Source organism: Bacillus rossius, chromosome 1 (genome assembly GCF_032445375.1).
Source record: "Bacillus rossius redtenbacheri isolate Brsri chromosome 1, Brsri_v3, whole genome shotgun sequence".
NCBI lineage: Eukaryota > Metazoa > Arthropoda > Insecta > Phasmatodea > Bacillidae > Bacillus > Bacillus rossius.
The window spans coordinates 289,419,113-289,433,718 of NC_086330.1; positions in this window are offsets into that span (position 1 = coordinate 289,419,113).

The window sequence follows — 14,606 nt, forward strand, 5'->3', positions numbered from 1 at the left end:
CCAACAACGAGGTCCTAAAAACAAGATGTGAGGCTTTTTATTTAAACAAAAAAAATTAATTTTTAAAAAACATTATTTAAAGTTATTTAAGGTAAAACAAACTACATATTTCAAAAACTGGCATTATATTAAAACGACTCCAGTACTCATACCAAGTATTGGCCGAACATCAGCCATATACCAAATGAAAGCTGTCACCTTACTTAACAAACTATACTGTTCAGAATATTTGTCTGGGCCGACAATATTAATGCCGACGGACAGCAACAAGATCGCGCGCCCAGTTTTACTTGCAGGCAATAATTCACCCGCCCATTTCAGGACCTGAAAAAACCATTGTATTTCTCTGTTTAAAACTGCAATATAAAAATCCACCTACAAAGTCCTAAACGCAAGATATGGCGCTTTTTATTTAATTTAAAAACTTACTATTTGTTAATAGTATAATTAAAGTTATTTAAGGTAAAACAAAGTACATATTTCAAAAACTTGCATTATATTAAAACGACTCCAGTACTCATACCAAGTATTGGCCGAACATTAGCCATATACCAAATGAAAGCTGTCACCTTACTTAACAAACTATACTGTTCAGAATTTTTGTCTGGGCCGACACTTTTAATGCCGACCGACAGCAACACGATCGCGCGCCCAGTTTTACTTGCAGACAACAGCTTTAACCGCCCATTACAGGCCTTGAAAAAACCATTTTACTTCTCCGTTAAAACGTGAAAAATGAAAATCCAACAACGAGGTCCTAAAAACAAGATGTGAGGCTTTTTATTTAAACAAAAAAAATTGTATTTTTATAAACATTATTTTAAGATTTTAAGGTAAAACAAAGTACATATTTCAAAAACTGGCATTATATTAAAACGACTCCAGTACTCATACCAAGTATTGGCCGAACATCAGCCATATACCAAATGAAAGCTGTCACCTTACTTAACAAAATATACTGTTTAGAATTTTTGTCTGGGCCGACACTTTTAATGCCGACGGACAGCAACAAGATCGCGCGCCCAGTTTCACTTGCAGGCAATAGCTTCACCCGCCCATTACAGGCCTTAAAAAAAACATTTTACTTTACTGTTAAAATGTGCAATATGAAAACTCAACAACGAGGTCCTAAACACAAGATATAAGGCTTTTTATTTAACCCAAAAAATTTGCAATTTAATAACATTTTTTAAAATTATTAAGGTCAAACAAAAATACATTTTTCAAAATATGGCATTTTATTATAACGAGTCCAACACTCATACCATGTATTGGCCGAACATCAGCCATATACCAAATGAAAGCTGTCACCTTAATTAACAAAATATACTGTTCAGAATATTTGTCTGGGCCGACAATTTTAATGCCGACGGACAGCAACAAGATCGCGCGCCCAGTTTTACTTGAAGGCAATAATTCACCCGCCCATTACAGGACCTGAAAAAACCATTTTATTTCTCTGTTTAAAACTGCAATATAAAAATCCACCTACAAGGTCCTAAACGCAAGATATGGAACTTTTTATTTAATTTAAAAACTTACTATTTCTTAATAGTATAATTAAAGTTATTTAAGGTAAAACAAAGTACATATTTCAAAAACTTGCATTATATTAAAACGACTCCAGTACTCATACCAAGTATTGACCGAACATCAGCTATATACCAAATGAAAGCTGTCGCCTTAGTTAACAAACTAAACTGTTCAGAATTTTTGTCTGGGCTGACACTTTTAATGCCGACAGACAGAAACAAGATCGCGCGCCTAGTTTTACTTGCAGACAACAGCTTCACCCGCCCATTACAGGCCTTGAAAAAACCATTATACTTCTCCGTTAAAACGTGAAAAATGAAAATCCAACAACGAGGTCCTAAAAACAAGATGTGAGGCTTTTTATTTAAACAAAAAAAATTGTATTTTTAAAAACATTATTTAAAGTTTTTAAGGTAAAACAAAGTACATATTTCAAAAACTGGCATTATATTAAAACGACTCCAGTACTCATACCAAGTATTGGCCGAACATCAGCCATGTACCAAATGAAAGCTGTCACCTTACTTAACAAAATATTCTAATCATAATTTTTGTCTGGGCCGACACTTTTAATGCCGACGGACAGCAACAAGATCGCGTGCCCAGTTTCACTTGCAGACAACAGCTTCACCCGCCCATTACAGGCCTTGAAAAAACCATTTTACTTCTCCGTTAAAACGTGAAAAATGAAAATCCAACAACGAGGTCCTAAAAACAAGATGTGAGGCTTTTTATTTAAACAAAAAAATTGTATTTTTAAAAACATTATTTAAAGTTTTTAAGGTAAAACAAAGTACATATTTCAAAAACTGGCATTATATTAAAACGACTCCAGTACTCATACCAAGTATTGGCCGAACATCAGCCATATACCAAATGAAAGCTGTCACCTTACTTAACAAACTATACTGTTCAGAATTTTTGTCTGGGCCGACACTTTTAATGCCGACGGACAGCAACAAGATCGCGCGCCCAGTTTCACTTGCAGGCAATAGCTTCACCCGCCCATTACAGGCCTTGAAAAAAACATTTTACTTTACCATTAAAATGTGCAATATAAAAACTAAACAACGAGGTCCTAAACACAAGATATAAGGCTTTTTATTTAACCTTAAAAAATTTGCAATTTAATAACATTTTTTAAAATTATTTAAGATCAAACAAAGTACATTTTTCAAAATATGGCATTTTATTATAACGAGTCCAACACTCATACCATGTATTGGCCGAACATCAGCCATATACCAAATGAAAGCTGTCACCTTACTTAGCAAAATATACTGTTCAGAATATTTGTCTGGGCCGACAATATTAATGCCGACGGACAGCAACAAGATCGCGCGCCCAGTTTTACTTGCAGGCAATAATTCACCCGCCCATTACAGGACCTGAAAAAACCATTTTATTTCTCTGTTTAAAACTGCAATATAAAAATCCACCTACAAAGTCCTAAACGCAAGATATGGCGCTTTTTATTTAATTTAAAAACTTACTATTTGTTAATAGTATAAATAAAGTTATTAAAGGTAAAACAAAGTACATATTTCAAAAACTTGCATTATATTAAAACGACTCCAGTACTCATACCAAGTATTGGCCGAACATCAGCCATATACCAAATGAAAGCTGTCACCTTACTTAACAAACTATACTGTTCAGAATTTTTGTCTGGGCCGACACTTTTAATGCCGACAGACAGCAACAAGATCGCGCGCCCAGTTTTACTTGCAGACAACAGCTTCACCCGCCCATTACAGGCCTTGAAAAAACCATTTTACTTCTCCGTTAAAACGTGAAAAATGAAAATCCAACAACGAGGTCTAAAAAACAAGATGTGAGGCTTTTTATTTAAAAAAAAAAATTGTATTTTTATAAACATTATTTAAAGATTTTAAGGTAAAACAAAGTACATATTTCAAAAACTGGCATTATATTAAAACGACTCCAGTACTCATACCAAGTATTGGCCGAACATCAGCCATATACCAAATGAAAGCTGTCACCTTACTTAACAAAATATACTGTTCAGAATATTTGTCTGGGCCGACAATTTTAATGCCGACGGACAGCAACAAGATCGCGCGCCCAGTTTTACTTGAAGGCAATAATTCACCCGCCCATTACAGGACCTGAAAAAACCATTTTATTTCTCTGTTTAAAACTGCAATATAAAAATCCACCTACAAGGTCCTAAACGCAAGATATGGAACTTTTTATTTAATTTAAAAACTTACTATTTGTTAATAGTATAATTAAAGTTATTTAAGGTAAAACAAAGTACATATTTCAAAAACTTGCATTATATTAAAACGACTCCAGTACTCATACCAAGTATTGGCCGAACATCAGCCATATACCAAATGAAAGCTGTCACCTTACTTAACAAACTATACTGTTCAGAATTTTTGTCTGGGCCGACACTTTTAATGCCGACAGACAGCAACAAGATCGCGCGCCTAGTTTTACTTGCTGACAACAGCTTCACCCGCCCATTACAGGCCTTGAAAAAACCATTATACTTCTCCGTTAAAACGTGAAAAATGAAAATCCAACAACGAGGTCCTAAAAACAAGATGTGAGGCTTTTTATTTAAACAAAAAAAATTGTATTTTTAAAAACATTATTTAAAGTTTTTAAGGTAAAACAAAGTACATATTTCAAAAACTGGCATTATATTAAAACGACTCCAGTACTCATACCAAGTATTGGCCGAACATCAGCCATATACCAAATGAAAGCTGTCACCTTACTTAACAAAATATACTGTTCAGAATTTTTGTCTGGGCCGACACTTTGCTTACTTATTCAGCTTTAAGCTTTAAGGCGGTATAACTATTATAGTCTAGCGCAATTAGTTGAATTGCTAGAATAGCCTAAGCGTCGGCGTGTGTGCCGTCCTGCGGCGGTGCTCCGGTCGCAGCAAGCCGGCGCGACGAGCGTTGCACGCGACCTTCATGGCCAAGTTTCAAAGTTCCGAAGATTTAGTTTAGGGATTGCTGCAGATATGTTACGTTTATTCGATTTAACAAAAAATCAGTTAAATTTTCGCAAATAAGATAATAATCTAATATTTTTTCTTAAGTTATGATGGCTCCATAAAGTTGCAATAAACATATTTGTTAGAACTTGTCAACAGGAACACCCAAAAATACCAAGTTTAACAATTATGTATATAAATATCTAAAAAAAAAATTGGGAAAGCTTTCCTTCTCATAAAGAACGATTTAAGCTTTTATTTTTTATTTGACTAAAACTGTTTGAAATGGGAAAATCGAAACACTAGTGAACTTTAAAGTAATAACTCTAGGCATCGGACGCATGACGTCACATTGCAGATGAGGCACAATATCAATATTAGAGAGCATGTTTTCAGTTCGTAAACTTAAAAAAAAAAAAAAATGCTTTAGTAAAGACTGAAATACCAGATTATAAAAACTAAGTAAAGAATTTAAAATTAATACCAATACTAATCAACAAATAAATATATGATAGTTATTGTCTTATTCTATCACTTCAGTAACGTAATCTATTTTTTATCCAGGCTTCATGGTCTATTAGAAACAAAACATTTACAGTTTTCATAGCGCCCATAAAGGTTTGTGGTTTTTATCTTAGGTAAATATTTTCATTCTGATGTATTGTAATAAAATCAAATAAACTTTTGCATCTACTTACATTAGTTAATTGGAGGAATTTACTAGCGATTTTTATCTTTATTTTTAATATCTTTGTTGCCTGTGACTAAAACACTCCAACACAAACGACTTTAGCATGAAGCCTAGAGCAGTACACATTGCGACGCTCTAACGGCTCTAGCGACCCAATAGGTTATTGTAGACAACTAAATATATACCATTTAAAAACTAATAAATATCAAGAAACTTAATTTAAAAGACTTTCAAGTTCCTGTAGTTTATATATATATATACATATATGTAAAAAAAACATTTCGCAAAATTTTTTTGATACAACTTTCTTATTTTGCATTATATATATATATATATATATATATATATATATATATACACACACACACACACACACACTTCTAAACTTTCAAAAGTATAAAAGATTTTGAAAATTAAATTTTATTTGATAACTGAGAAGATACAATAATAAAAACGTTTGTAGAATTCATATTTGTAGAGCGCAACAAGGAGCTAAGATTTAGGACATAACCGCTAGTTTTCTGAGTGATGCACAAGGTATGGGGCGATAAACTGTTGATATGTTACCACAGAACGTTGATTCTAACTCTACTAAATAAATTCAGCGTTTATGTTTTTTTATATTAAAAGTGTTAGATTTGGGTACAACGCACAGGGTTTGCAGCGGTAAACTTTTGATATGTTACTAAGAAATATTGATACTGCTGCTGTACAAAATTTCAGGTTTTATGTAATTTTCCATATGTTAAAAAACTTTGTTTCCTAAGACCTAAATTTGTTCCAACCCGAGCGACTTAAGTACCCACACGGTAGGATGCACACTACGACGCTCGGAACCTTTCAGAGGCCCGGTCAATTGAGTCAGAGAATTAACCAATATACCATTTTAAAGCTTTAATAATATGCAACAACGTTTGTAAAAGTGATTATTACGTCGGACCATATATCTTTGTGTTAATCGTGTTTTTAATTCTTTTGTTGTGAATAAAAGACACTTCTTATTACTTCATCGATTAATATCGTACCTTTGGTATTAACATTTTGAAAATGTTTTAACATAAATGTGTAAAATGGCGTTTCTAGATTATTTGGATGCATTTACGGAGAGTCTACGTTAATACTTAACTGCGTATACGCGAATCATTTTAATGAACTGCTGTAAGTCGCTGCCATCTAGGACTTAACTGCACGTTTTCGGTGATACGTACAAGGTCTACAGCAGTAAACTTTCGGTATGTTATTAAGCATAGTAGGCTCTACCACTGTGCAACAATTCAGCTTTGGGCAAATTTTTCACAGATTGAAAGCTTTGTTTCGTGGACGACTCGGGGTGCTCGCCTCGCAACAAGAACCGGGGGCGACAGCTGCATGCACTCTCGAGCCGGGGCGCCCGCCCGGGCTGTGTGCATTTGGGGAGGGCGAAGAGGCAAGTCAGTCACGCCCTGGAGGTTTCCAATACAGGAGCTCTTTGTTGGGAACATAGTGAATACCAACTCGCGGACAATCTGGCGGAGGTCGCTGTTGTATCGTCGGCCCTGAGATCAGTGGAAGCCGATTTTTCAAGTCGTTAATGGGAAAGGAACGAGAATATTATAATAATTCAAATTTGACAAAAAGTTGCGTGTAAAACGTTACACTACCAAAGCGTTGTGCTCTTATTTATGACAACTTGGTATTGTTCTACGTGGTGAGAACAAAACATGCAACACGCTTTGTTGCTGGTAAGACGAGAGTCGTAGCGCCAAGGAGCCATCCTTAAGGACGCGGTTCAGGTGTATAAAACATTTTCTGTCATTGCGATAGTTCACTGTTATTCTATTTGAAAACGGGAAAACTTCTATTGCTGCCTATTCGAAGACTTAACTTTGCTATTGCAATTAAAGCTAACGATAATTAGAAAAAATAACTTTTAACTCTAAAAATAGGAGCTAGAGTATGAGTCAAAATGCTGTCAGTCAGTGTTGTTATGTAACAGATACCTAACATTTTATTCATACATGATAATCAAAATATGTAGTTTCATTGTTTTTATAAAGTATTATCCCTAAAGTCTCCTACAGATACAATTGGATCATAGTGCTCCATTAATGAGGAAATAATTATTTTATTTATTTTAGTGAATACATGTGATGACAAAATTAAATTTTTAAAGTGAAATAAGTATAAATACTGCTAAGAGTAAAATAAGTTTTATGGATTACTTAGATGCTTTGTGCGTTTCCTTTTTTTTCTTAACCTAACTAAAACCAAATGTATTTGGGAGGGTCTGGGTTAGGGAGAGACCTAGGTCCGTCTCCGGCCGAAGCCTATACGCTCTAATCATGCAGGGGTTAGCCATGCAGGAGAGGTCGCATGCATCATGTGCTAGGAGGGAATTGGTCAGCCATGGCCACCATTGGTGCCATGACAAACTCCCCTCACTGACTACTCTAGACTAACACTAGATAAGGTGGGCCCAGGTGAAACCTCTATTGACAGAGGGATAACCCTGGGCTCTTTCATGCTGGATGCAAAATTAATGTATTAATTAACAAGCAGGTTGGTTACGGGAACAGAAGGGTTGTTCTGGAAGAAGAGTTGGACAGAGTAAAAAAACACTACTAAGCGAAGGTGGTGAGCTTGGACTGTTTGGTCCGTGTTCCCGCCATGATGCCAGCCAGCACACATTCTTAAACTAGAAATATCAGTATGAATGTGTACATGTGTATGGGATTATTCTTGGGCGCTTCGCCATTCAGGGTCTCAGGAGACCAAAAAAGTGGAAAATCAGACGATAATTCGAGCCCTGCTGGGCCGAAACACGACAGTATTTTTCGCCTACACGGAAGGACCTACAGGGAGGGCTGCGTCGGTGTTGGGCGTTGTATGTCAATTAGAACCATATTATACTTAATAATACTTAATACTATGAGCTGCCAGCTTAGGATTGCAAGAACTGTGCTTTTTCGCTCCGCGCGCATTGGCCGGCAGTCTGCGCGGCCAATCACGCGCGACTAGGGCGGCCGGTGGGCAAGGAGCGATTTCGGCCGCTTATATTTTTGTCTTACGTCCGGATCAAAATTTCTGAGCGATAAAACATTTAAACTATTTACGCATTTATCGTAAAATGTTTCTGGGGTTCGAATGTAAAAGTCTTGCAAAGTTTCCGTGTCCGTTTCACAATGCAAGGCTTCTGTAGGGTAATACATTGGAGCGTCTGTAGCTATTCGAATACATTTATTCTGAATTCGCTGCAGCTTTAATAAATGTGTTTTCGCAGTGGTTGCCCAGACTGGGGCTGCGTACGTAATAATAGGGTGAATCAGTGTTTTGTAGAGCAGTAAACCGTTCGTTACTGTGCCTCCACATCGCCTGCTCATTACTGGATATAGTGAGCTTAGTCTAACCTCAGCTTGAATTCTCTAGGCATCTATATGATGGTGCCAGAGAAGCTTCCTGTCCATGTGGACGCCTAGATATTTTACGACGTCCTTGTGTGGGATTTGTTCGCCAAACAAACGTATTTATGGCCTGTGTTCTACAGGTGGAAGATTTCCGCGAGTAAACACAATAGCTTCGGACATCGTTGTGTTCACTTTGCTAAGCCAGGTCGTACACCATTGCTAGCACACAGCTAATGCATCAGTTTTTTTTCCTAGCCTAATTTAATCTAAGCTAATGCAGTCTGGTAGTGGCTAGGTGAAGTGTGTATGATCTGCTATACAGAAACGTGTCGTTTGCATAGCACATAGCAGCCTAACTTCACTAGGCGGTGTTCGGGGCGTGGCAAATCTCTAGAAGGCTATATATGTTAAATAGAACACGGCCTAGAATACTGCCCCGTGGTACGCCTGCTCTTATTTGTTTGATGTCAGACATAGTTCTTTAAGTTGATACTGTAAACGTTCTGTCTTCTAGGTAGGACGCGACTAGCTTGGTATAGCAGACCAGGAAATTAGTTTGATATAGTTTGTATAGATTAGCCCCGCGTGATAAACTCTGTCGAAGGCTTTTTCTACGTCTAAAAACGTCGCAACTACATAATCTTTTACGTTGAAGGCGCTTGTTATCTCTTCAGTGAGGCGTATGAGTTGGTGCACTGTCGAGTGATTACTGCGAAAAATCGAATGGCCTAAGTGTACAGGCCTGCCCGATCCGCGGACGAATATTTTCACGTTCTGCGCGCATACTTTTCGTTGGTGATACTGCCGACGAGCGAGGGTTTGAATGGTAGTTTGATGATATGAATTGACAAACTGCAAGACTGTGTGTAATATAGTTACCCAAATAACACTAAAACAACAAAAATGAATTAAATAATAAATAACCATCTCTTTTAAAACTATAACGTGTCAGAACTGAGTGTTATTGTGCAAACAAAGACTAATTTTAGCAAAGATTATTGCACAAAGTAAGGGAGGTAGGGTTATATGAATGGTCAAAATAAGTTTTTATAGCAACTTATCTTGAGAAAATGATTTTTTTGTTTGTGTAGGCCTCAACTTTGACAGCTGAGTAAAGTTTATTTAAATAAAGGCACAGCATTTCAATAAGTGTTTTATTTTTTAATGAATTTCTGAATTATAACCTTGTCACAAATTTTTATGTAGGATACATACAGATGCAAGTTTATTATAAACTGAACTATTAGTATTAATGTTTATACGTTTCATTTAGAAAAAAATTTAGCTCATATTGTTACATGAATTAATATATCTGATACGCTTACTTGCGTTATTAAAATAACTTGCATTAACTTCGGAACAATTATAACGTGTCCCAAATTTTCGGTTGTAAACGCAAACCAAATATTTTCAGTTAATTATATTATTAATTTATGTCATGTTATGTTGATAGAACTAACAAAAAACGGCGAAATATAAATTCAAAGTTTTGATATTCGTGCTTTATTGTTTGGCTATTTATTTTGGCAATTTTTCATAGTTTAGGCACTTATGAAAATATTTACATAAAATTCTTATAAATGTTTTTTGAGATTCTTTAATTATGTGTGATGATTCCGCTAATAGTTGTTGAGATAATTGAGGTAGATTACCGGTATTTTACCATTGGTTTTTTATTTTGTATTACGTTAGCTACTTTTAAAATACTTTTAAGTCATTTGGATGGTTGGTTAAGTTTTGTTAGCTTAATTTAAAACATTGTTTAATCGTGTGAATGGCTGGAGGGATAAGGTAATTTAATTTCTAACACTGTTCAATTTTTTGAATGATTGGTTGTATACAATATTCATTTAAAATACTGTATATTGGTGTAAATGTTTGGGTAAGTTACGTTAGCCACATTAAAAATACTTAACGGCGTTCTTCGGGATAGGTGTTACTCAAAAAACCATTAAATGTTCTTAATGGAGAACCTTCTCTAGAAAATTAGCATTACTTGAAATAGGGATAACAATCTGCAGGTAGAGAAGTAAAGATTGTGTTAGGTAAGTTCCGGGAAGAGGAGTGGCAGATTTTGCATTTAAAACTGCAGAATAAAAAGTACGAATTTTTGAAAAATTTAAATATTTAAGCTTTGTGAAACGATTAATAACCATGCAACATTTTTAAATAATCAATATTAATAGTAGGGAGAGTAGGCTGCTTCTGGGACAGATGTAAACATAGAAATGTAAACACAGTGCCAGTAACAGCCTGGGCGCCGCCATCTTGTTTCATGGGGGCCGCCATCTTGTCACGTGGGGGCCGCCATTGTTGTTGACAGAGGTTACCAGGGCGCGCCGGTAGACCGCCATCTTAGTTCAGCCTTTAGTTACCGGAGAGCGCCACCGTCGCTCCGAATGTGGGAATTGTATACAAAAAAACCTGGGCGCTGGGTGGATTCGATCCCGGGGACGCACCAACATCGGGAGGCGGGCGCCTTGACCACTAGACCACGGGACCATATGAAGTATGGGGAATTAAATAACGAACATATGCCTTAAAGAAGCTATGCTTAAAAGAAGCTATGTCGTTAAAATTTCGAAAAGCACCCGCCATGTCTTAAAAAATGCAACCATACTAGCTATGCCTATAGACCCCACCACTCCACAATCGCCGCCATGTCTAAATTTCGAAAAATAAATATGTATATAAACCCACACCCACCCCCACCCCCAAGTATGTCTAAAAGAAACCCCCGCCATACTAGCTATGCCTAAACCGCTATGCTTAAAATACCTGCCATATTGTATGCTTAAACCGCCATGTTTAAATGTCAAAAGCCCCGCCACTCCACAACCGCCGCCATGTTGTATGCTTAAAACAATTGACGCCATGATATATGCTTAAAGCAAACCCCCCACCATTATGCTTAACCGCCATGTCTCAAAAAAATATGTCTATAAACCCCCCACCACTCCACAACCGTCATATCTAAATATGCGTAACCCGCCATGTTGCATTCGAAAATAAACGTCTACAACCCCCCACTCCGAGTATGCCTAACCGCCATTATGCCAAACCGCCATGCCTTAAAAAATGCAACCATACTAGCTATGCCTATAGACCCCACCACTCCACAATCGCCGCCATGTTTAAATTACAAAAAGCAACCCCCACCACTCCACAACCGTCATGTCTTTAAAAAATGCTTAAAGGCCCCGCCATACCAGCTATGCCTAAACAGTTAAATATCGAAAAAAAAAAAACCAACCCCATACTAGCTATGTCGAAAGCACCAAGATATTTTAAATTACAAAAAAATTATGCTAAAATCAATTACCGCCATATTAGCTATGACTAAAACCCTCCACTCCGAGTATGCTTAATCGCCATATTTAAATTATGAAAACAAATAAAATACCGATATATTTAAATTTAAAAAAATACCGCCATACTAGCTATGCCTAAACAGTTAACTTTCGAAAAGCAAACCACCATGCTTAAAAAACACAGCCATATTAGCTATGACTAAAACAAACATAACCTCAAAAATCCCGCGCAGAGAGAGCGAGATGTTGCCTGCTGGAGCGTCACTCGTAAACTGCGCATTTACAATCCCCACATCATATTATAAGCATAATAATGTATTTAAAAACAACAGTGTGTGTGCAACACGCCAAGTAATAAGCATAGTTACAATTATGTCGAGTAAAATAAGCATAGTTAAAATATATAATATTGCGTAAACAATGTGTTAACCATATTTAAATGTAATAATATTGTTACAGGAATGTGTTTACCTGCTGGGTGAGAGTGAAAGTGTTTACCACAGAGAAACAAGGTCAGGCTATGGCTGCGTACAGGAAAGGAGCAAGCACAAGGAATACACAGAGGTGGAAAAAAGAAATAATGTAGACAACACACGGGTAAAAAAGAATGTTGGTTTTATTTTACTTTTGGTCTAAAACATGTGTGGCGGACAACTCCAACCCCGAAGGCACGCGGTCGAGCCATCGCTGCGGCCTTCCCTCCCGCGGTGGCTGTGGCCCACCCTCCTCCGTAAAGAACAGCTCAGCTAGCTCTCTCGGTATAAGGGCCGACATATCAGCACATGTCGTTACAGCCATCTCGTGTTGGGGAGATCTGCAGAACAATACATACGCAGTAGCTACAGCATAACCCAAGCATGTAAAACATTTACGTTAACATTTGTATAAAGTACTTGTGTAAAATAAATTACTTTAAGATAAATTAAAGAGAAAATAATACTTGTGTAAAAGAGATTACGTTAAGATATAGAAAATATGTTAACATTTGTATAAAGTACTTGTGTAAAAGAAAGTACGTTAAGATAATTTAAAGAGAAAATAAATACATGTGTAAAAGAGATTACGTTAAGACTTGTATAAATTACTTGTGTAAATTAAAATATATAAACATGTGTAGATAAAAAATTACGTAACACTTGTAAAGAAAATAAATTACATCAACCTTTTGTAAAATTAAATTACATGTTTAAAACAAAATACGTTAAGACCATTCTAACATTAAAAAATATTATATAAATTACGTTAAAATCACATGTGTATAAAGTACGTTAAAACCATTCTAGCTTTAAAAAATTATGTTAACATTTGTAAAATAAATTACTTGTGTAAAAGAGATAACATTTTTGTAAAATAAATTACTTGTGTACTGTGACATACCAATAGGTTATTCTCCACGCGCAATGGTGGGAGGATCGGAGCGCTAGGCCACCCTTCACTCGGAGACGACAGCATAGCTGAACGTAACAATAGGAAAGGGCTAATCATGGTCCGGGGAAAGGCGTAGGTCCTTATGTCCCCAAGGCAGAGTGCTGACACCGTCTTCAGAAAGCCAACGCTTATCATCTCCTGAAGACAATGCTACCTTGGTCACACGCTCCGTAAACACAGCGTGGCCTCGCGATCGGAAATGGTGTTGGGTCGCGAGAACCCGTGAATTTTGAAGCAAGCATTCCAGGTATTGAGGAAACAGGAGTGAACGCAGTGCGCTGGCCTTAACTCCCTTCGCCTTACGCGTAGAAGAACCGTCCTCCATCTTAAACGCGTAAAGCTTCGGGCGAAGACCAACAAACTCCGTGATGACATTGCCAGCGGCCTCATCCTTCATCACCCCCGTTACACCCTTATTGACCAAGGGGAAGCGTTGCTCATTACCTGGAGCATAATTTGATGTATCGAAACGGGAAGCTAAATCGGGGCGAATCGAATCGTAAATGTCGTCACACACAACGTGGTAAATTAAAGAATCCGTATCCGTGTACAGGAGATGCAGAGACTGTGGAGGGAATTTCATTTGCATGTAATTATAGTGAAAATCGTAGAGAACTAATTTTGATAAATCCAAAATGGCGACACCTGTGTACAAGGGTTTATCAAAGGTAATCGTCCCTTTAAGCATCTCTATGAGGACTAAACTCTCATCGATGATTCGCCGAGCCTTGAATGTCGGACGACCAATCAGCTCAGCCGCCCCATAAATGGAATCGTATCGTGAAACAATGCATATATCCTTATGCTTTCGCGTATTTTTCAAACTTTTTCCGTACACAGAGTTCGACAGTAATTTAAAAAACGATTTCTCAAAGGGGTTCGCAGCCTGGGCACGACGCTCAGCATTAAAGGCTATATAGTCCCTCATCCAGGCCGCCTGCGAAAACCGCAGCACGCGGTGAACCTGGCCGATGACCGCCCCATACTGAACGTAGTGCCGCAGTGTTTTGGCATGAACAATATATTTAGTACGCGGCGCGAGAGTTAACAGTAATTTACTCATACGCCCGTTTGGCGGTACGCCATTCACAGGGGCCAAAGGCAGTTCTGATAGGCGATCGTGACAATCATCGGGAAAGGTCAAATCTACTTCCGCGAAAAATGATGTATCACCATCGATGTCAATGGTGTTGAAATCCCAACTCGTATACTCATCCCTGGGAACCCATTGGAAATTACCCACAGGAAGCCTATCCAACATTGTGTGAGCATACAGTGCGTTA